This window comes from Lampetra fluviatilis, chromosome 64, assembly GCF_964198595.1.
Source record: "Lampetra fluviatilis chromosome 64, kcLamFluv1.1, whole genome shotgun sequence".
In the NCBI taxonomy this organism is placed as follows: Eukaryota; Metazoa; Chordata; class Hyperoartia; order Petromyzontiformes; family Petromyzontidae; genus Lampetra; species Lampetra fluviatilis.
The window spans coordinates 3,659,233-3,683,027 of NC_136338.1; the positions used below are offsets into that span (position 1 = coordinate 3,659,233).

The 23,795-nt window shown below is 53.1% G+C and overlaps 1 protein-coding gene across 1 annotated transcript in view; it reads left to right on the plus strand.

Annotated features, from left to right (window-relative positions):
- The window catches only part of LOC144951969 (kinesin-like protein KIF18A), a 167,634-nt gene that overhangs the window by 19,981 nt on the left and 123,858 nt on the right, over window positions 1-23,795 (plus strand). The gene's annotated exons all lie outside the window — the stretch shown is intronic.

Sequence of the window (23,795 nt, forward strand, 5' to 3'; positions counted from 1 at the left end):
TTTCATATTTAATTTAAAATACCAATGTGATAAAAATGAAACTCTTACTCAAGAAAAACAGAAATGAATAATAAAATAAAACCGATGCCACGCATATAAAGGATTTATGGTGAAAAACTTTGTTTTCACGGGTTAATTTTTTCTTCTTGGTTCTTTCGGTAAAGTCACGTAGAAGGGAAGTAATAAAATAATAAAAATGAAACATTTATTATTTTATTAATTTATTACTTCCCTTCTACGTGACTTTACCGAAAGAACCAAGAAGATGAATCCCTGCAGTCACGAAAGCTTTAAATCGAAAAAGGTTTTGCCTCGCTTGTGCCGTGCAGATTGATACAAAAAAAAAGTTTAAGTCGATGGCGTGCCTCAGGTTGCCGCCACCCCCCCTTTGCCGCAGGTCATGTACGGTGAAGTGTGGGTAAGCTCCCCCCCCCCTCCCCAAACCCTTCCAAAACACGTGAATGTGGTCGCTCCAGTGCAGCTGCGGCCGACTCTGCAGTACAGTAGTTGCAATGTCCATACAGGGGCGGGGCGGAGTTTGGTTGATGTTGATTGGCGTGGCTCTGCCGTTGTCCGCTTGGTGGGCCGAGTCGTCTAAGTGTTATGGCTGAGCACGCGCATTGATCGGTAATGTATAGTAGCGTAGTGTTTAGTAGTGAATTGTGTATAGTAGTGAATAGTGTATAGTAGTGAATAGCAGAGGTGGGACAAAGTCATTGTTATGCAAGTCCAAGTCGAGTCGCAAGTCATCAAATTCATGACTCGAGTCTGACTCGAGTCCAAGTCACATGACTCGAGTCCACATCTCATAGGTGGGACAAAGTCATTGTTATGCAAGTCCAAGTCGAGTCGCAAGTCATCAAATTCATGACTCGAGTCTGACTCGAGTCCAAGTCACATGACTCGAGTCCACATCTCATAGGTGGGACAAAGTCATTGTTATGCAAGTCCAAGTCGAGTCGCAAGTCATCAAATTCATGACTCGAGTCTGACTCGAGTCCAAGTCACATGACTCGAGTCCACACCTCTGGTGAATAGCGTATAGAATTGTAGTGTATAGTAGTGTAGTGTATAGTAGTGTATAGTAGTGTATAGTGTAGTGTATAGTGTAGTGTATAGTGTAGTGTATAGTGTAGTGTATAGAAGTGTAGTGTATAGTAGTGTAGTGTATAGTAGTGTAGAGTAGAACCCCTCTTAACGACAACCCCTGTTCACGACTAATAGCTTCATAACGGGCCTCCACAGAGTCCAATGTGTAGTCTATAGTGTAGTGTATAGAGTAGTGTAGTGTATAGAGTAGTGTAGTGTCCTAATAGAGCCCAATGTATTCGCTTACCGACCATTCCCCTATTAACGACGGGCTGTTGTAGGTCCAGTAAATATTAATGAATGCATCCATTAACCACGTTTTTTTAAAATATTACCTGTTTATGATTAGAATGTTGTTGGTAGCTGTATTAATATGCATTGTTTGAATATTATAAAGTACCTTTTTTGGGTGAAAAAGGGCCACTTTCGATACTATCGGGGAACGCATTCAGCCTTCAACGTGCATTTCCTCTACCCGCTTAGCGACCGAATCGCTTGACGAGCTGTTTCGTGGAACCAATTACCGTCGTTAAGAACCACCTGCGTTCGTGGTTTTTGGCATAGAGATCCGCGGAAGATGGATATTATTTGTATTACCCTCGATTGTGTTGTATCCGCGACCGTCCTCGTCAATGAGCGCGGTTTACCGAAAGTCTCCTGTACAACAACAACAACCGCCATTCGCCACTAAGTGGCGGTGACGTCACCACGACGCTTGTGCCAGGCCATGTGCACCTTGAGGCCACATTCACACGCACACACATACACACAGATACATACACATACACACACACACATACACACAGATACAGTACATACATACACATACACACACACATACACACACTGATACATACACATACACACAGATACACAGATACAGTACATAAACACACAGATACACACACATACATACACACACATACACACACACATACACACAGATACATACAACAACCGCCATTCGCCACTAAGTGGCGGTGACGTCACCACGACGCTTGTGCCAGGCCATGTGCACCTTGAGGCCACATTCACACGCACACACATACACACAGATACATACACACACACATACACACAGATACAGTACATACATACACATACACACACACATACACACACTGATACATACACATACACACAGATACACAGATACAGTACATAAACACACAGATACACACACATACATACACACACATACACACACACATACACACAGATACATACAACAACCGCCATTCGCCACTAAGTGGCGGTGACGTCACCACGACGCTTGTGCCAGGCCAAGTGCACCTTGAGGCTGCCACGTGAAGTGTCGAACGCCCGGTTGGCAGGAGGTCACGGGGCAGACCCAGTTGCCACGGGTCGACTGACCGAGATGACCGAGATGACTGGCTGATGCACCACCTGTGCCCCCTACTGTACCAACTAGCTGTACACACGCGCACACACAGACACATTCGTCAAAAATGAATCCCGTTCCACGTCTCGGTTATCCGAGCGAGCCGCTTGGGAGAAGCGGCCGGTGCTGCTGCTGCTGCCGTTTTCTCTCTCTCCCCGCGAGGGTTGTTGACCTTTCCCGCCCGCCCGCCTCCCTGCGACCTGCAGCAGCCAAGCGCCTAAAACCGCGGACAGCTTCTTGAGATGCTCAGTCATTCGGCATAGTTCGGGGCGGGAGGGCGGGCTGGGTGGTGGTGGTTCATGAGATTTGGGTGCAAGCGTTGAACTGGTTCCGATGACAGATGTCGTTGGAACCGCGCCCCCCCCCCCCTCTTCTCGGTCGGATTCATTTGAAGACGCCTGCAAACCCAGACGTCCGGCCAACCAGCGGGTGGATGTTCCGGGTTGAAATGTTTTAACGTGAGAAGAGTTGAAAAAAAAAACGTTCGAAATGCGCTAATTTAACGAGCAAAACAAAAATGAAATTCCTTGGCGCGACAGCGACGCTGACGTCTTTGGCGGAGATGCACTCGGAAGCTTCGCTTTTTAAATCCTTGATATTAAGTTCGCTTGCTTGCTTGCGCGCTTATGACCGTGCAAATCTTTTGGTCGTTTTTTAACCCACTTCCCGTGATCCAATCGAGCTGACATTTTGCACACAGACTCGTTGTGCGTGACAATTTCTTTTCGTGAAAATTTTTTTTCTCTAATTTTACACTTTTAGGTAAAAATTTTTTTATATTTAATTACCAATTGCTTAATGGTGGCAGGCAATCGTCTGACCCATAGGTGGCAGCCATCTCAAGCCAGAGGACGAGAGGACTCTAGCCGCCTGTTTCAAAGACCAATGTGTGCTGGGTTGTGGCCCATTGAACACGCATATAAAGGATTTATAGTGAAAAACTTTGTTTTTACGGGTTAATTTTTTTCGGATGCGCCTCTGGGAGGGGAAAAACTGGTTTTCGGATCGATCCTAAAACTGGAGGAGACGTTCCACTAATAGGATGTCACTAATAGGACGTCACCAATAGGACGTCATCAATAGTACGTCACCGATAGGACGTCATCTCCTGTTGCAGGATCGATCCGAAGCGGTGTTTTTGTCGGGGTGCATCCGGAATTTGAAGTTTCTCTTCTCAAGTTCTGATTGTCGGATTTATTTTTTCAAATTCAGATTCTCAATCCGAGAAATACATCCCCCGGCCGTTTTAGGTCATGTAAAGTACGGCCCTTGGGTCAGCCGGGTGCAAGCCTCACCTGCGAGTTTTGGTCGTGTCCACTTTAAATTTTTTTACCATACTTCACCACGTTGAATTTCGATTTAAAGCTTTCGTGACTGCAGGGATTCATCTTCTTGGTTCTTTCGGTAAAGTCACGTAGAAGGGAAGTAATAAAATAATAAAAATAAAACAAAATAAAATAAAATAATTCTCACGACGTTTCGGCTACAACACAAGCAGCCGTCTTCTTCACCTGAACATAATAAAATAAAATAATTCTCACGACGTTTCGGCTACAACGTAAGCAGCTGTCTTCAGGTGAAGAAGACGGCTGCTTGCGTTGTAGCCGAAACGTCGTGAGAATTATTTTATTGTATTATGTTTTATTTTTATTATTTTATTACTTCCCTTCTACGTGACTTTACCGAAAGAACCAAGAAGATTCACCACGTTGGTCAGCGCCGGGATGGTAAAGCGACTGGCTCTGCCGTCCGTCAGCCGCGGATAGAAATCTCAGGCCGCCGGGTTGGCAGCTTCGCTCGGGGTGCAGTGCACGAGCCACCGCCCTTCCACCCTGTGCCTTCGGACGCTGACCACGCTTCGAGTTGATACCGCTCGTCTTCACTCGCACGTGCGTCTCCTTGTTGTGTAAGCACGCGACGGATTGACGTTGTCGACTTTGCAGCTACCGCCTCCCCTCCCCTCCCTCCCCCCCCCCCTCCCTCCCTCCCTCTTATTTTTTTTTTATTTTTTTTAAAACGATCAGACGAGAAAGATGCTCAGTCTTTCGGCACTTTACTTCGGTCTTCATGTCGTTTGTTTGTATTTTTTCTCTTCTATTTATTTTTAACTTATGTGCTCCCTTTTTTTTAATCAAGGCTATAACGCGGGTTTCCCGTGTGACAATAGTCCCCATTGTGTGTTACTGTGTTCATAGACACCAACAAGAAACACAAATCACCCCCAAAAACCCATCACCAGATCCCCTGCTGCTGCGCTACCAGCACCATAGTGGCGAAGGCACCTGCCTGACCGACCTCCCTCCCCTCCCTGCCTCCCTCCCTCTCTCCCTCCCTCCCTCGAGTGCCGCTTCTGTTCGTTTTGTCCGTCTCGCGCGATGGGCGCCCGCCCGCCCGCTCTGCATCTTTGCGCTCAGTCATTTTGCACGAGTCGCGATTTTTTTTTCTTTTTGTCCCCGACGCGCAGCCCTCCGTCAGTCCACTGCCTTACGAAGTTTATCTCCCCCTTCCCGCGTCGGTCACGGAGGGCGGGAGGGGGGGGAGGAGGGTTCGATTATATTTAACCGCACAGGTCGGCGTGGGCCGGCGAAGGGCAGACGGGGTTCAGATATCGGCCCCACCGTGCCCCACCTTTAGCGGTCGCAGGCCTCACCCCGGACCGGTTGGGCACGAGCTACGTGGCAGGAAAACAGTCGGCCCGGTCTCGCAAATCGGGCAGCGCGCCGCCCCGTGCCGCTTGCTGTACCGCGAGCGGTTGCAGCGTGCGCCCCGCTCAGCGCTCCGGGGAGAGACAACTTTCTCGTTCGGGGGCTCGTGGTGGGGGCAGGTTGAGCGCTCGCGTCTGCCGCGTTCGAGATCAAAACCTGCTCCGTGGGCGGAGTTGTTGTTGTTGTTTTGATTGCTAGCCCCCCCTCCCCTCCCCCGCCCGCCGCCCCCCCCCCACCACCACCGCGCACACACCCTGGCACCCGCTCCCGCTCGGCGTGTAATGAGCTCGCCAGATGCAGACAGCAGAGGTCAGCCTTTCATGTGCGGAGCGGCGCGCCGAGGTTTTTGCGTCATCGCGAGCCCTCCGACGCGGGGTGGTGCGTCACGAGCCATCGACCCGCGCGGCTCCACTTTAACCCCCTCCCGGCCCCGAGTCCCGGACCGACCGATCGGGCGGGCGGGCCTCCAGCGCCGTCGTCGTGGGGGGGTGGCGCAGGCAGTGCGGGGAGGAAGGTGGCGAGGCGGGGGGTGGGGAGGGGAATTAAACGGAGGCCCCCTGTTTGGTGTTGTCGAGCTCCGGCTGGAATCGCACGCGAGCTCGTTCCCTTGCGGACGTCCGCGGCCCGGGGGCCCCGGCCTTGCTCGCGACGCGAAGCTCCGGGGTGGATGCCGCGTCTTGTGTCTCTCCCCCCTCCTCACCCCCCACCGACCGCGAGTGACCCACATTTTGTCTTTCGTAGGGCGGCGGTTTTTATTTTAGTCGGCAGCTGTCAGTTCGGGAGGTGGGTGGCGACTGGCGGGGGGGCGGGGGAGGGCGGGAAATGAGAGTGCAAATCCTGCCGTGTTGGCGCTTAATTTAATCCCGGCTCCTCCCTCGGGGGGCTGCTTGTGAATGGGTTAAGAGCACGGCCTCGTTAGCGAGCACGGCGGAGTGTGCGCGTCCCGCGCGCCCGCGTGTTAGCGCCGCCGCCGCCACGCGAGGAGGCGAGGGAGGACCGCCCCTGACGACGTCGACTCGCGCGCTCGCTGGCCCTCTGGTTCCTTGACTCGCACGCTCTCTCGCTGGCCCTCTGGCTCATCAACTTGCATGGTTGCTGGCTCGCTGGCCCTCTGACTCGCTGACTCGCTTGCTGGCCCCATGGCTTGTCAACTAGCATGGTTGCTGGCTCTCTGACTCGTCAACTTGCATGGTTGCTGGCTCGCTCGCTCCCTGGCCCTCTGACTCGCTGGCTCTCTCACTCGCTGGCCCCCTGGCTCGTCGACTTGCATGGTTGCTGGCTCTCTGACTCGTCGACTCGCACGCTCTCTCGCTGGCTCTCTGGCTTGCTGGCTCATGGACTCCCACGCTCTCTCGCTGGGCCTCTGGCTCGTCAACTTGCATGGTTGCTGGCTCTCTGACTCGTCGACTCGCACGCTCTCTCGCTGGCGCTCTGACTCGCTGGCTCATGGACTCGCACGCCGGCTCTCTGGCTCTCATGTTCGCACGCTCGCTCGGTTCACTGCAGCAGAAGGAACAAATACGTCAGCTCGGCAGGCGAGCAGGCGTGCGCGGGCGGACTTGCGGGTTCGGGTGGGCGGGCAGGAGTTGTTTAAAGTGAACCGAGAGGGAACATCCTTTGAAAAAAAGTGTCGTTCCGTTTGAGACTGAAGCTACAAGTAACAAAGAGAGCGGCCCCGTTGTGACTGGCGCAGACGATTCGATCCGACGGAAGACCGCCAAATCATAACGATCTGGGTTTCGTCAAAAAACGGAATTGGTTTGAGGCCCCGTAGAATGTGGATTCTCGAACGTGGATGCCGCTATGCTCTTCGGAGGAAAGTGTGGATTTGTAGCCTGATGCAGGCGCTGTGGAAGTATTTCTGAAAAAAAAAAAAAATCGAAGAATGTTCAACTTAATGAACGGGAAATTAAACCTGTGGAAGCAAAGCTTCAAAGTGTGGGGAGGGGGGGGGGGGGGAAGAAAAATGCGTACAATTATTCTGAACTGAAAGAATGAAAAAGCGGACGTAATTTTCGAAGTCAAATTGTAATATGGCCCTGGAAATTGAAATATCACGTGGCGGGTGGGCGGGGGAGGGGGTGGGTGGGTTAGACGTGGGTGGTGGTGGTTGTGGGTAATGTCTCTTGCCGATGTCAGAGATTAAGGCATCTGGGAAGATCCCTGCCGGTGCCGTGAGGTTGAGCTCTCTCGCAGGGTTTCGCCGTGGGTAGCCGAGTGGATTGTCTTGAAGGTTGACCACGAGGGTGGACCGACGGGCAAGAGGTCACCATATTAATTTATTTTTGACACATTTTCTGAGCACGGCCCCCCCCCCCCTCCTCCCTCCCCAAGGGTCCAAAATGTCAAGTGGCCAGCAACAAAGGGCACTGTCAAAGATGTAACGGATGAAAAGTGTTGCACGTATTATATATAGTTTTTGTATTTATCGGGAAGGGAATAATTGTGGTGACCTGCGGTGTGGTGAGTGGGTGGGTCAGTGGGTGGATGAGTGCGTTGCTGTGACCTGCAGTGTGGTGGGTGGGTGAGTGGGTGTATTGCTGTGACCTGCAGTGTGGTGGGTGGGTGGGGGGGTGAGTGAGTGGGTGGGTAAGCGAGCGTGTTGTTGTGACCTGCGGTGTGGTGAGTGGGTGGGTGGGTGAGTGACCTGCAGTGTGGTGGGTGGGTGAGTGGGTGTATTGCTGTGACCTGCGGTGTTTTGGATGGGTGAGTGGGTGAGTGACCTGCAGTGTGGTGGGTGGGTGAGTGGGTGTATTGCTGTGACCTGCAGTGTGGTGGATGGGTGGGGGGGTGAGTGAGTGAGTGAGTGGGTGGGTAAGCGAGCGTGTTGCTGTGACCTGCGGTGTGGTGAGTGGGTGGGTCTGTGGGTGGATGAGTGCGTTGCTGTGACCTGCAGTGTGGTGGGTGGGTGGGGGGGGTGAGTGAGTGGGTGGGTGGGTAAGCGAGCGTGTTTGCTGTGACCTGCATTGTGGTGAGTGGGTGAGTGGGTGTATTGCTGTGACCTGCGGTGTGGTGGGTGGGTGGGTGAGTGACCTGCAGTGTGGTGGGTGGGTGAGTGGGTGGGTGGGTGAGTGACCTGCAGTGTGGTGGGTGGGTGAGTGGGTGTATTGCTGTGACCTGCGGTGTGGTGGATGGGTGAGTGGGTGAGTGGGTGAGTGGGTGGGTGACCTGCAAGTGTGGTGATTTAAACACCGCGTGGATGCGAGGACGCGGTCCGTCTGTTCGACTGAGTCCTCAACCTGGTCGGTTGGAGGAATCGATGAGTGAAGATCACGGGGAATAGTAACCGTGGTAGCAGCTACAGGAGCGTGATTAGAAGGACCAGCAGCTGACTGCCTCTACTGCACGCGATCTGAGTGTCGTGTCTGACAGCTGGCTGGCCATCACAGCAGGTTGTCTGTGGGCGGGCTGGGGGGGGGTAGTTGTCAAAGGGGTCGGCAAGCAGCGAGGTACGTGCGCCTCTGTGTGTGTGTGTGTGGTCCCAGGAGGGTGGCTGGCGCTCGCCGTTCTAAGTCTGCGAGCGAGCGTGCATGCGAGCGAGCGTGTGTGCGAGCGTGTGTGCGAGCGTGTGTGGAAGCGTGCGTGCGTGTGTGCGAGCAAGCGTGCGAGCGTGCGAGCGAGCGTGCGCGAGCATTACGAGGGTTTGTGTCTGCGCCGCCAGGAGTCTTGCCAGCCTCTGCCCGCCGCCGCCGCATCGATCAAAGCCGGGACGGCACGGCACCAGGGCCTGGCGACGGGCTCAGAATTGGCATCGCGGCGCCGCGGCAACGAACGTGAAATAGCCGGCGCCGTGCCGGGCGGGCGAGACGTGCGGGGCTGACATCGGCGTTCTGCTCGCCGGCCGGCCTGCCGTTAGAATTTAATTCAAAGGGATTTGGGGCGATGGCCACGTGGGGCTGTGCTTGGCGGCTCTTTAATGAAAGCAGCCCACGTCTGGCTCTCCCGAGTCTCCCCCGCTTCGCGCGCGCGTTTGTGTGTGTGTGTAAGCACGGCGTTACAATCAAAGAATACGATATCAATGCGTCGGCGGCGGGGGGGGGGGGGGGGATTGCTTGAGAAGTAATATTGTGCCGGCTTGTTCGGCTTTAAGGTCTGAGCTCTTGGGCATTGAGCCGTGTAGATATTTTATGTGTGTGTGTGTGTATCAGCGTGCGAGTGTGTGTAACCTACGCGCGGGTTTGTGCAAGGGTGGCGTACATTGACGCCTTCACGTTAACCAGAATGTACAATTGTCGTGCACACGAGAGGCATTGCAGGTGAAAGCCGTCGTGAATTGTCGGTTGTCCCCCCGGGGTCTCCCTTTTTGCAGTGAGCGCCGCCGCAAAATCTCACCGCAGACAATTTTCGGCGGGGCTTCACGTTCACCGCGTAGCGGCGAGGATAAATAATGACGGATTTAAAAGTGCTAATAATGATGATGAGGGATTGTGCGGATAATGATGGTGTATAATAACAATGGCTTCTAGATTTGAAGCTTTCGTGACTGCAAGTATTCATATTCTTAGGTTTTTTTCGGCAAAGTCACGTAGGTAAAAAATACAAATTAATAAAAGTAAAATAAAAATAAAATAATAAAATAAAAAATCTAAGAATAACAATGGCGTATAATAATGACGACGGAGCAAAATGATGGATAATAATAGTTACGGATAATGATAATAATGATGACGGATGATGGATGATGCTGACGGACAAGACTGACGTGTAATAATGACGGATTTTCTCGTCTCTGAACAAGCTCCCGGCAAGGTGGCCTCAGCGGCAGAGCGAGCGGCTTGCGATTGGAAGGTCCTAGGTTCGAATCCCGCTTTGGAGTGTCGCCTCGGCCCATCATCCCTCCCAGGGTCGATAAAATCGAGGACCCTTTTTTTTTGTGGACGTCAACATAGACTCCCTCCCGTCGTAGAAATGTGGATTTTTAAATCCTTTATATTAAGTTCGCTTGCTTGCTTGCGCGCTTACGACCGTGCAAATCTTTCGGTCGTTTTTTAACCCACTTCCCGTGATCCAATCGAGCTGACATTTTGCACACAGACTCGTTGTGCGTGACAATTTATTTTCGTGAAAAAAAAATTTTCCTAAATTTTCCACTTTTTAGGGAATTTTTTTTTCATATTTAATTTAAAATACCAATGTGATAGAAATGAAACTCTTACTCAAGAAAAACAGAAATTAATAATAAAATAAAACCGATGCCACGCATATAAAGGATTTATAGTGAAAAACTTTGTTTTTACGGGTACATTTTTTGTCAAATGAGCTCCATGCCTCCATAGGAAATTTGACAATGGCATGACCCTTGGGTGGACGTAAAATGTGGTAAATGCAAACATCTTGATTGAAGTTATAATCTACGAGAGTTATTACGTGTTTGGAATTGGGAAGGCTGATTATAAGAGCTTGCTCTTAAGAAATGGTTGGTGGGAATTGCGGAGCGGAAAGCCAAGTGTGGTGACCTGCAGTGTGGAGAGTAGGTCAGTGGGTGAGTGGGTGGATGGGTGAGTGAGTAGGTGAGTGGGTGGGTAAATGGGTGAGTAGGTCAGTGGGCGGGTGAGTGAGTAGGTCAGTGGGTGAATGGGTGAGTGGGTGGATGAGTGGATTGTTGGGTGGGTGAGTGGGTGGGCGAGTGGGTGGGTGGGTGAGTGGATGGGTGGGTGAGTGAGTGGGTGTGTGAGTGAGTGGGTGGGTGGGTGAGTGGTTTAGTGGGTGTGTGTGTGTGTGAGTGGGTGGGTGGGTGTGTGAGTGGGTGGGTGTGTGTGTGGGTGGGTGAGTGAGTGGGTGGGTGGGTGAGTGGATGGGTGGGTGAGTGAGTGGGTGTGTGAGTGAGTGAGTGAGTGGGTGGGTGGGTGAGTGGTTGAGTGGGTGTGTGTGTGTGTGAGTGGGTGGGTGTGTGAGTGGGTGGGTGGGTGTGTGGGTGGGTGGGTGGGTGTGTGAGTGGGTGGGTGTGTGAGTGGGTGGGTGGGTGAGTGGGTGGGTGGGTGGGTGGGTGGGTGAGTGGGTGTGTGAGTGAGTGGGTGTGTGAGTGAGTGGGTGTGTGAGTGAGTGAGTGGGTGGGTGGGTGAGTGGTTGAGTGGGTGTGTGTGTGTGTGTGAGTGGGTGGGTGTGTGAGTGGGTGGGTGTGTGTGTGTGTGGGTGGGTGTGTGAGTGAGTGGGTGGGTGTGTGTGTGGGTGTGTGAGTGTGTGGGTGGGTGTGTGTGTGAGTGAGTGGGTGGGTGAGTTGTGACCTGCAGCGTGGTGGTATAGTGGTGGTTTCACACCGCGCGGATGAGATGGGGCAGTTATTCTGGTAGGACTGACTCCTCAACTAAGGCTGAAGGGATCGAGTTAAGTTCATGGAAACAGCAACCGTGGAAGTAGCAAAGGAAGCGTGTACGACGAAGCAACTGTCCTCCGCTGAGCGAGTGAGTGCTGGATCATCGGTCGGCACCGGACGCTCTGCTCCGTGGAATGATGCCCTCCCGCAACGAGCAGACCTTGATTTCGATCTGCATTTAGCTCCCGAACGTGGACTCGCCGTGAACAAGACTTCCGAATAGAACGCGGACAATTGATCTGACGGAACGTCACGATTCGCGGCCGTGGTTCGGTTGAAGATTCAACTCCCTTTCGCTCTGTGGCGAATGTTTCGGGGGCACCTCCGGTGGCTACTGGGGGTCAAGTGCGTGAACCCCATGACATGCTCGGTGTAGAAACGGACAGCGGTCGCTTTGATTTGATGGCTTTATTGCGAGCGTCGGAATTGATTTTGATTTGAATCAATCCACGCATCGGTACACCCCTAATGATTAATTTGAGTGTGGTTTTGGTGATGTATGGGGCTTATTCGCGAGGCTTATACGAAGGTGATGTGTGGTTAATGCTTGAATCCTGCGTTATTATTATTATACTGGTAGGAACCTCCTGGTTACACCAGCCCACAGGGGATTATTGTGTCCGTCGTGCAGGGAGGGGCTGGGTAGGGAGGAAGGGGCTGGGTGGGGCTGGGTGGGGCTGGGTGGGGGGGTGGGGTGGGTGGGGGGGGGGGGGCCGTGCAGGGCAATGTGGCCGTGTGTAATTTGCGGATAAATTTGACACGTAAGAACGATTTTTAGTTTTTATTTTACCTGGTAAGGCCCCAACGAAGTGGCGGTTCACCGTCATCGCGTGGGCATTTATAGCGGAAACAAAATACCATAAACGTCGATTATGAATGTGGATGGGTGAAAAAACTGGTCGGACCCGGAGAAAAATCCAGGCGACCGCGGGGAGAGAGAGAGAGAGACACCGCAAACTCCAAACATGCAGGCATCAAGGGTGGCGATCGAACGCACGACCTCCTGTAAACAAGGCGAGGTTGTTAACATCTCCTAGCCACCGTGATGATGATGAGACGCAAACTCCAAATATACTGCAGGCGTCAGGGTCGGGATCGAACCCACGACCTCCTGCACACCAAGCCAGATAGTTAACATCTCCTAGCCACTGTGATGATGATGAGAGACGCAAACTCCAAATATACAGCAGCAGCAGGCGTCAGGTTCAGGATCGAACCCACGACCTCCTGTACACCAAGCGAGGTAGTTAACATCTCCTAGCCACCGTGATGATGATGAGAGACGCAAACTCCAAATATACAGCAGCAGCAGGCGTCAGGGTCAGGATCGAACCCACGACCTCCTGTACACCAAGCGAGGTAGTTAACATCTCCTAGCCACCGTGATGATGATGAGAGACGCAGACTCCAAATATACAGCAGCAGGCGTCAGGGTCGGGATCGAACCCACGACCTGTATGCCAGCCGAGGTAGTTAACATCTAGCCACTGTGGTGATGATGAGAGACGCAAACTCCAAATATACAGCAGCAGGGGTCAGGATCGAACCCACGACCTCCTGCACACCAAGCCAGATAGTTAACATCTCCTAGCTACCGTGGCAAAACAAACTTTATTTTTTATGACCATGACGGCGTGCAACGGGGGCCCCCACCCTCCCACAATTTTTTGGCGAACGAAGTCACGTGGTGGTGGGGGGGGTGGGGCCCATGTCCGCCCACCGGCGTGGCGAGCGGCGGCTTTTACGATTCGGGCGCTTGTTATCGGGCGCCTCGTCGCAGCGCCCCTCCGACAACAAGAGGCGCGACGCAAACCCGATGCATTATTAAACACAAAATGAGATTCTGTACGAGATTGACGGGAGGCCAAATACGGATAAGGGCGGTGGTGGTGGGGGGGGGGTGGGCGGTTGGGGGAACGGCGGGATGAGCGGTCGGGCGCGTCCCCCCGGGCGGCGAGTGGGTTAAGGCCTCGCGATGAGAGAGAACCCAGGGAAGACGTCTGGCTCGGGACGACGGGCACAGGTTGGGGGGGGGGGTGACGTGGAAGGGGTCGTCGAAGTGGTCGTCGAAGTGAGGCCGCGCGAAAGACCCCGGCAGAATTTCTGTCGCAGGACCACCACCAACTGAGGCCGCGCGAAAGACCCCGGCAGAATTTTTGTCGCAGGACCACCACCAACCACCCCCTCTCCCCCTCCCCTACCATCAGGATGGGGGCTGTCTCGGACAGTTAACCGAAATAATGGGCCGTGTAACTGCAGGCTTATTAGAGGTGTATTGTCTTAATGGCTGACAATTCCATGGTTGAGTCTCCAGGCTAACAATCGCAGTGGGCTGATTCAAGTCTAATGTCCGGAGTTTATCTCCCTGAGCCACCTCTGGAGCCCTCCCAGGTCCCAGTGACCTTGAGCCAGAGGTCGCAAACGGGTTTTGATTCCTTTCCCGTACCCGGCAGCACCAGGGTCGCAAATGGGTACCCGTACCCAGCCGGGTACGGGTACCCGTTCCCTACCCGTACCCTACCCGAAATGAGTGACAAACGGTGACTCACCAGTGACTCACGGCCTACCCGTACCCGTACCCGGCCGCACCAGGGTCGCAAACGGCTACCCGTACCCGGCCGGGTACGGTTACCCGGGTATCGGGTAGGGTATGGGTATCGGGTACCCGATTGCGACCTCTGGGATGAAGCCTTGTTGCAGGCGCGGGTGGCTTGATTCTAGGAGCTTGAATTGTGAGATGAGACAAGACATTTGGAAATGAGTGACAAACGGTTCATACTCTTAGTTCTTTCGGTAAAGTCACGGTTACTCACCAGTGACTCACAGTCTACCCGTACCTGGCCGCACCAGGGTCACAAACGGGTACCTGTACCCGTAACCGGCCGGGTACAGGTAGCCGGGTATCAGGTAGCGTATGGGTATCGGGTACCCGGTTGCCACCTCTGCCGTGCGTAGCGTGCAACAGCTGACGATCCGACATAAACGTTCGCAACCCCCGTTTGAGGACGTGATTGTCCAAGCCCACCCAGGCCTGTCGGCAGAGTCTCCCGCAGTCCGGTGTAGCGACCCTGAGGAGGAGGAGGGACCACCCTCTGCAAAGGGTCACGTGCGTGCCGAGTCCGGCCCGCCTTGCGTCTCCAGCAAGAGATCGAGAGAGCGAGAGAGAGAGCGAGGACGCGGTGACGAGCTGCTCGCGATGTCACAGCCATTCTCCCTAATTGTGCGCCGCGTGGGCGCGTGACTTGGTGAGAAGCCCGCCCGCCCGCCACCTGAGCGATGATATTCCACGGACGCTCTAATTAGAAAAACAGCCGCTTTGCTGCCGTGCTGGAGTTTGGAGCGAGCGGCGGCGGCGGAGGAGGAGGAGGAGGTGGAGGAGGAGGTGGAGGAGGAGGAGGAGTGGGCGTCTGAGCCAGCGAGGAGCTCGCGTGCGCACGCTCGAGCGCTCCATCTCGACGCCGTGGGCGGCGAGGTCGAGGCGGAGGGGCGCAAAGTTTTGGATTTTGGCTGCGTGGGAAGAGGGGGGGGGGGTTGTGGTGGTGGGGGAGCGCCCCACGCCTGAAAGGATTTCCCGCAACGAATTCCCTCCCCTCCCCCCCCCCTCAGCCCCTCCTCCACCACCTCGTGTGTTCCCGCAAGCCCGCACACCCACGCCAACTCCGCGGTGATGGGATGCCTCATGCCTCACCAGCACCGAGAGTGGGGCGGGGGGGGAGCGAGCGAGGAGGTGGTGGGGATGGTCTGCTGGTGAGGAACCTCGCCGGCTGGCACCACAGATGGACTCGCGTGGCTGGCGAGTGCGGGCCTTTGATCAGCCCGCACTTGAATTCCCCTCGAATGTGTCCGCCGTGTAAGTGCTGGTGCGCGCGCGTTTTTTTTTGGTGGGGGGGGGGGTGGCTTTGAATAGAATCATTTATCTCGGCGCTTTGATATTTTGAGATTTCGCCGCCAGCATCGCGGAGGGTGAAGGTGCCACACGGGCGCCCCGTTCAAATTGTTTCTGCGCTCCTCGCCATCCAATTAAAGGGGAAACACGCAGTGACTCATTCATTGATTTTTCGATGCGAACGCATTTTTTTTTAACGAAAAAAAAATGCGCGGGGATTGGATGTCTTCTTTCGCGGTGAAATTGCCGCGGGAACAAAACATCTCCCAGTTTTGTTACATACATGTGCTCTCGCGGGGCGTGGATGAAATGAGGGCGAATCTGGTGCGCTTCATCGAATGATGCACGCCGAGATGAAATGTATTTGACGCTGGAAGCGCATTGGGAATGCCTACGGTGCCATCCCGGTCGGCGGAGACTGCGTGCGTGCGTGTGAGTGAGTGTGTGCATGTGTGTGTGTGCATGCGTGTGTGTGTGTGGGAGCGGTAGTGTAGCGGTTAGCGCTACGCTGCGCTATGAACCTGGCGACCCGGGTTCGATTCCCGCTCACGGCCAACACCGGTGACGATTATCTGAACCGGTCCTGGGCCTCCCCTAGGTCGACTCAGCCTTACATTAGTACCTGGTGCGGTGTGTAAACATCGCCACTGGGGAGACAAAGGCGGTCGGGCGTGGTGCTGGCCACCCACCCCCTCGTGTACTGTTCTGGCCATCATAGGTGCTCGCTAACAGCACTTGCCCCTACATTCTGTTAATGCTATGCGGGGGATCTTTGTCTTTATCTTTGTGTGTGTGTGTGTGGGAGCGGTAGTGCAACGGTCAGTGCACTGCGCCTGCGAACTCGGCGACCCGAGTTCGATTCCCGCTCACTGCTACCAACACCGGTGACGATTATCTGAACCGGTCCTGGACCCTCCCTTAGGTCGACTCAGCCTCGAATGAGTACCTTGTGCGGTGCGTAAACATTGCCACTGGGGAGACAAAGGCGGCCGGGCGTGGTGCTGGCCACCCACCCCCTCGTGTACCACCGTGCCGGCCTTCACAGGTTGCTGCCACTCGCTCCGGGCACTGGGCCCAACAGTCTGTTCAGGCTACACGGGGGAGGGAGGGATTTCTTTGTGGGAGTGTGGGCTCAGTGGACATGCAATGGTGCTCCGTCAATCTATTTATCTTTGCAAATATTTTACCCGGGTAATCCCCCTTGAGATGGATGCGGCGTAAACAGTTGATATGCGCGAGTGTGCGATTTGATGGACCTATGGCGAAGTCACACGATTTAATGAATTCGTCGTTACAGCTCCGATCGGTCGCAGCCTTTTCCGTAACCAATTCATTCGCTGGTTTTCACTGCCACCATTTTTTAAAAAATCTCATCCCAAACCCTCGTCACTTGTCAGCTCTCCAGAACCCTCTAGATTTGAAGTGTTCGTGACTGCAGGGATCCATACTCCTTGGTTCTTTCGGTAAAGTCACGTAGGTATAGAATAAATTAAATCTCGACGTTTCGGGCGCAATACAAGGTGGGACAACCACAGCGAGAAACAACTGCTGAAGTGGGCAAAAGGGCTGCTGTACCTGATGACGGATGCTTGTGTTGCCCCCGAAACGTCGTGATTCATTTTATTTTACCGAAAACTCCAGAATCCTGAATTTAGATTTAAAGCTTTTGTGACTGCAGGGATTCATCTTCTCGGTTCTTTCGGTAAAGTCACGTAGAAGGGAAATAATAAAATAATAAAAATAAACATAATAAAATTTCGATTTAAAGCTTTCGTGACTGCAGGGATTCATCTTCTCGGTTCTTTCGGTAAAGTCACGTAGAAGGGAAATAATAAAATAATAAAAATAAACATAATAAAATTTCGATTTAAAGCTTTCGTGACTGCAGGGATTCATCTTCTCGGTTCTTTCGGTAAAGTCACGTAGAAGGGAAATAATAAAATAATAAAAATAAACATAATAAAATTTCGATTTAAAGCTTTCGTGACTGCAGGGATTCATCTTCTCGGTTCTTTCGGTAAAGTCACGTAGAAGGGAAATAATAAAATGATAAAAATAAACATAATAAAATTTCGATTTAAAGCTTTCGTGACTGCAGGGATTCATCTTCTTGGTTCTTTCGGTAAAGTCACTTAGAAGGGAAATAATAAAATAATAAAAATAAACATTATAAAATTTTCGATTTAAAGCTTTCGTGACTGCAGGGATTCATCTTCTCGGTTCTTTCGGTAAAGTCACGTAGAAGGGAAATAATAAAATAATAAAAATAAAACATAATAATATAATTCTCACGACGTTTCGGCCACAACGCAGCCTTGCACCCCTTTGGTTCTCAATTGGTAAAAATATACAACGTTAATAACCACATAGAGGGTGTTGATGAAACAAAGTAAGTTGTGTACTTACGTTGCCCCGTGGCTTAATTTGTTTTTTCGATTATTTACCTTCTAAAGACAAATCTGGCCATGTCTCGCACCGCCAGGAAGGGCATCCCTCACCCCCACGTGGTGCCACGCTCATCCCAGGTTAAAGACCCACTGGTTGATTCCATCGTTGAGGTTTTGATCGACCAGGCGGTTGCCTCCGGTGATCGAGCGAGCTGGCGGGCGGGCGGGCGAGCGGGCGGGCTCGCGATCGGAACGTTTGCGAGTTTCAGTTCTTGTTGGGTAGATCCGGGGGTGGGTGGGCGGTCGGGAGGCCGGGGTTGACTCAGCTCATCGTCCCTCTGGAGTTTATAAAATGAGCACGGCTCGTTTTGGGGGAAGCCCGCAAATGGGTTGCCCTGTGGATCGACGGATAGCCTCGTCCACCACCACCACCGCCACCACCGCCACCACCGCCACCACCACCGTTGCGGTGGAAATTTCCACCTCTGGCTCCAGCCCACCAACAGGAGATGAGCAACCACTACCACCAACGCTCATTTGAGCCGGGGATCTCTTTGCCTTTTTACTTTTTAGATAATTTGCCTGGGTCAACGGTCGGTTCCCAATATGTTTCTGCGTGTAGGTTTGTGTTTAAGAGTTCGTTAAAATTGCGTGTCGACGTTTTTGTACGCTTGGTGACATTTCGCCGCGCGTCTTTTTTAAAATCCTTTATATTAAGTTCGCTTGCTTGCTTGCGCGCTTACGACCGTGCAAATCTTTTGGTCGTTTTTTAACCCACTTCCCGTGATCCAATCGAGCTGACATTTTGCACACAGACTAGTTGTGCGTGATAATTTATTTTCGTGAAATTTTTTTCCAAAATTTTACACTTTTTAGGAAAAAAAAATTTCATATTTCATTTAAAATACCAATGTGATAAAAATGAAACTCTTACTCAAGAAAAACAGAAATGAATAATAAAAAAAAACCGATGCCACGCATATAAAGGATTTATAGTGAAAAACTTTGTTTTTGCGGGTTAATTTTTTTTCCCTGCCAGAAATGCCAGCTAGGAACGCAACCCCCGATTTTGTCCTTTACGTCGATGGGAAACGAGAGCTCGCTTGAAGCGATTCCCAGGAACGTATCCCTCATGTGCACTGGGGGATTCGTGTACGTGACTTGCCTGGTGAGTGCGTGCGTGGGTGCCTGTGCGCGTGTGCGTACGTGCGCACACACACGCACACAAACCTGTACCCCAAGGCCACCGGAGTCAGCGGGGTGAGCAGGCACGGCAAAATCCCATGAGCGAGTGCTAATTCGGCCGGGGGTTGTTCAAGATCGCGCCACTAACGAGGGGAGCTCTGCACCGCCCAGGCTGTGTGACGCGCTTCGCGAACAATCCTCCTTTCGGCGTGGCGCCGGGAGTTTCGGCGGCCAACTGGTTACGTTGGTCTTCTTGGTTCTTTCGGTAAAGTCACGTAGAAGGGAAGTAATAAAATAATAAAAATAAAACATAATAAAATAATTCTCACGACGTTTCGGCCACAACGCAAGCAGCCGTCCTCAGGTGAAAACCAGGTCTGTCGAGGCGACAGCGTCTGAATGAAACAGCACACGTACTTGGAGCATATATATAAGCTGGGTTGGAAGGGGGGAAAAGGGCGCCTTGACAAAAGAATATGCATATCAAGAGGAATTTAGCATATTTATGGGAAATGCAGGTATGTGAATAGTACTACTCATGCCCGTGCATTATGCAGAAATGGGTTACGTTGGTGTCGAGGTTGACGATTGTTGGGCGAGCGGACGGATTCGGTGGAACCCCCGGTGAAAATCTATCTGGCTGCCGGTGAATAACGGTGGCCCCCTGGTGATCGGTGACCGTGGGCCGCTGTTGGGCCCTTCCTAATTGTCCCTTGGGCGTAGGAAGGGACGATCGTTTGGGTCGCGCGATGGATCGGACGCGATTCCACACGGAGCGGTGTTTGCCGGGTCGGCGTAAACCCGGGGAGGTTCTGGTTTTCGGGGGGGGGTGGGGGGGGCGGAGATCCGGGGACGTTGTCCCACCGTGAAACGAGGGTTCTCTTCCGTCCCGGCAGTAGGGTCAGGGCGACACCCGCAACTCCGATTGGCACGGTCGCCTCCGTACTTGTCGACGAGACGTGCGAAAAAAGTTCCCCGTTCATACGTGCGTTCGACGCTGCGATTAATCGGCTGTAGGTCCACACGTGGCCCGGACTGCGTGTGACTGGTAGGATTTGAAGCGTGGGGCGGTGGTGGGGGGGTGGGTGGGGGATCCTCGCCCCCCCCCCCCCCCCGGGGGATCTCGTGTGGGCGTCGCGTGTGCGTGTGGGCGAGCGGTAATGATGATCCAGCGGCGGCTGGCGGAGCTCCCTGCGACGAGTGCAAGGCAAGTCCCCGTCCTCTCCCTCCCCCGTCCCCGTCCCCCGCGCGGAGCGATTCGGTGATGCGGAGCGTCCCTCCCACACTCCCTCTCATTAGCGTCGGCGCTCGCTGGAAACTCCGGGTTGCCGAGCTGCGAAGAGGATTAATTAGGCCGGAGGAGTGACGGATTGACGGACTGACGGACACACGTATTTACGCGTGCGGGCGAGCGGTCGGTGTGGGGGGGGGGCTGAGAGAGGTGCACGGAGCGAGCGTTCGCTGGCCGTGATTCGCATCTCGACGCCGCGGCGCGAGGAATGTGGACGCGGGGCGCGACAAAAACGATTCCGCTATTTGCCTGTAAGCTGTGTTTTTATTTATTTAACCAGGTAAGGCCACGCTGAGCCACATATGGCCACGTAACGGCCACTTAGCACCAACCCACATTAACCCGCATGTTGAAGTATTCAACTGAACGGTAAACTTATTATGTAGATTTTGACGAGTATTTTATTTAGCCCTTTTATTTTTCCCACTGGGCCATGTAGCCCGTTTTTTTTACACGCTTTTATTTAACTCACTCTGTCGGTAACTAAATTTTAACCCACTTCCCAATGTGGTATCGACTGTATACTTGGTTTACTTATGTCGTACTGATGACAATGCTATATTCTATAATAAAAAAAATATTTTAAAACATCTTTTTTATCTTCTTGGTTTTTTCGGTAAAGTCACATAGAAGGGAAGTAATAAAATAATTAAAATAAAACATAATAAAATAATTCTCACGACGTTTCGGCCACAACGCAAGCAGCCGTCCTCAGGTGAAAACCAGGTCTGTCGAGGTTTTACCGAAAGAACCAAGAAGATGAATCCCTGCAGTCACGAAAGCTTTAGATCTAAACATCTTTTTTTATATCTTATGTTTCGCCTTGGGTCTAATTGTCCACGCTCAATTGACGTTGGCTGTAAATCACTACGGCCCCTTGCGTTATGGCAAGCCTCGGGACCACTTCCTGGAGTTCTGCCATTACTCGTACGGTACATTGTCATTAATGTGTGTTTTTAAAAAAGTTTTTTAAAAATATAACTTATTCAGAAACGACCTGGCTATCACAAATGAGAGCGCAACGAAGTGGCTCGTCATTGTTTATGGCAGCAGCCAAATACTCTAAACGCGTGACGTCCATCCTAAAGGTGGAGGGAAACAGGCGGAGGACCCGGAAAAAAATCGATGTGACCACAAGGGGGACAGAGAGAGAGAGAGACGCAAACTCCAAGTATACAGCAGGCGTCACCGTCGGGATCGAACCCACGACCTCCTGCGTACCAGGCGAGGTAGTTAACATCTCCTCAAAGGGGGAGATAGAGACACCGCAAACTCCAAATATACAGCAGCAGGCGTCGGGGTCGGGATCGAACCCACGATCTCCTGTATACCAGGCGAGGTAGTTAACATCTCCTTGCCACCGTGATGGTGGTGATGATCAGAGAGAGAGAGACGGACTCCAAATATACGGCAGGCGTCACCATGGTCGAGACCGAACCCACGACTTCCTGCGTACCAGGCGAGGTAGTTACCATCTCCTAGCCACCGTGATGGTGGTGATGATCAGAGAGAGAGAGAGACGGGGACTCCAAATATACAGCAGGCGTGAAACAGAACAAGAGTGTGAGAGAGCCGGGGGGCGGGGGTTGGGGTGGGTGGGGATGGGGGGGTGAAGTTGTTTTGGCGTGGGACAGCGTCTGTAACCCGTCAGCTCGCACTGAAACTAGACAAACGCTGATGCTCGCCGCCCCCCCCTTCCCGCCCCCCTTCCCCCGTCGCTCATTATAACAACGCGACTCGGTATCGCGACGGTAGGTGGCGGAGGGAGACGGCTGCATTGGCGGCGGTGTTGACAATCCCAGACTCGCGGTAATTGCGGCTCGTGCCCGTGATCCCGGCGCCTTTAGTGGGGGGGGGAGAGAGAAAGTGTGGGGGGCTTGGGAGTTAGCATTGAGTCGGGGGGGGGGGGGGGCAGCTGGGGTGGTTGGGGGAGTGGTGGTGGTGGGGGTGCACTGCTTGTGTGGGCGATGTGCGTATATCCTGGCATTTTATTTATATTTCATTTTATATCCCTCCCTCCCTCTCCTCCCCTCCCTGGTGAGCTCGCGTGCAGATTATTTAATATTGGCTGTGTGTGTAATAAGTGTGCGAGCGGAGTAGGTGAGTGGGCGGCCACGCTCGCCAGCATGCCGGCTGTGCGAGCACGTGGGGAGCGGTGGTGCAGCGGTTAGCGTGCGCCGCGCTGCGAAACCCCCCGGGTTCGATTGCCGCTCACGGCCGATTTCGGTGACGTGTTGTTTTAACCGGCTTGTGCATCCCCTTGGTCGACTAGGCCTCAAATGAGTGCCTGGTGCGTTGTGCAAACATCGCCACTGGGGAGACAAAGGCGGCCGGGTGCGGTGCTGGCCACCCACCCCCCTCGTGTGCCGTTCTGGCCTTCGTAGGTGCTCGCTAGCAGCACTTGCCCCAACAGTCTGTTACAGGCTACACGGGGGATCTTGGCGCGGTTTTTGCAGTGGTCGGCGCGCACTCCGCTACGAACCCCGCGACCCCTTCCCGTTCATGGCCCACGTCGGTGATGAATATCCGAACACTTCTGGGGCCTCTCCTAGGTCGACTTGGCCTCAAACGAGTGCCTGGCGCGGTGTGTAAACATCCCAACTGCGGGAGACAAACGCTCGTTTGCCGAGCACGTGAGCGCTTTGCTAACGAGCCCATGTCCCAACAGTCTCCGCGGCGGGTGATATTGGGGGGGGGGGGGCGGGTCTCGTTGCTCTGCATGCAGGCTCACCGGTGCGTGCCCAGAGGTGTCGTTTGTTTGACCTGGCGGCCAAACCACCCCCCCCCCCTCGCCCCCCTCCACCGCCGCCACCACCGCCCCATCTTCCCCGGGACTGGCATTTGTTTTAATGGGGCCCCCCCCCGCACCCTGCTGACGTCGGTGTATCTTTCGGGAAGCTCTCCCACGGCTTGACCCGTGGAATTTACATTTTGGTACAGATGCAACGAGGTAGGATGATGTACGCCCGGGTGCCGGCAAGGGATGTGCTCCCTAGTGGTCGACCCGTGCCGTGTTTGCTGATGATTTGGTTCCTCGCTCCGCTAAGAAATAGTTTGAGACCCTTTTTGCTGAACCTGGAATGCGACCCTCTCAATCGGCCCCAAACAGAAAAAAAACATGCACCCGCGCTGGTATCGGTGTCATCAAACACTCCTCCCCACTCAGCTGCTGCCCGTGAGTGATGGGGCAGTTGTAGCGGGAGTGGAGAAGTTCCCCCATACCTTTTTTCGATTTAAAGCTTTCTTGACTGCAGGGATTCATCTTCTTGGTTCTTTCGGTAAAGTCACGTAGAAGGGAACGTCGTGAGAATTATATTATTTTATTACGTTTTGTTTTTATTATTTTATTACTTCCCTTCTACGTGACTTTACCGAAAGAACCAAGAAGATGATTCCCCCATACCTTTCTGCAGTTTTCCGTGACGAATTTTCATCAGCTGCGTAACAACTGTGCGGGAGCTCGCTGGCCTGTTGTGCCACGCCCTCCCTTCTCTGCGCCTGCGAAACGTGGAGCCCCACCGAAAGAACATTTGCCCC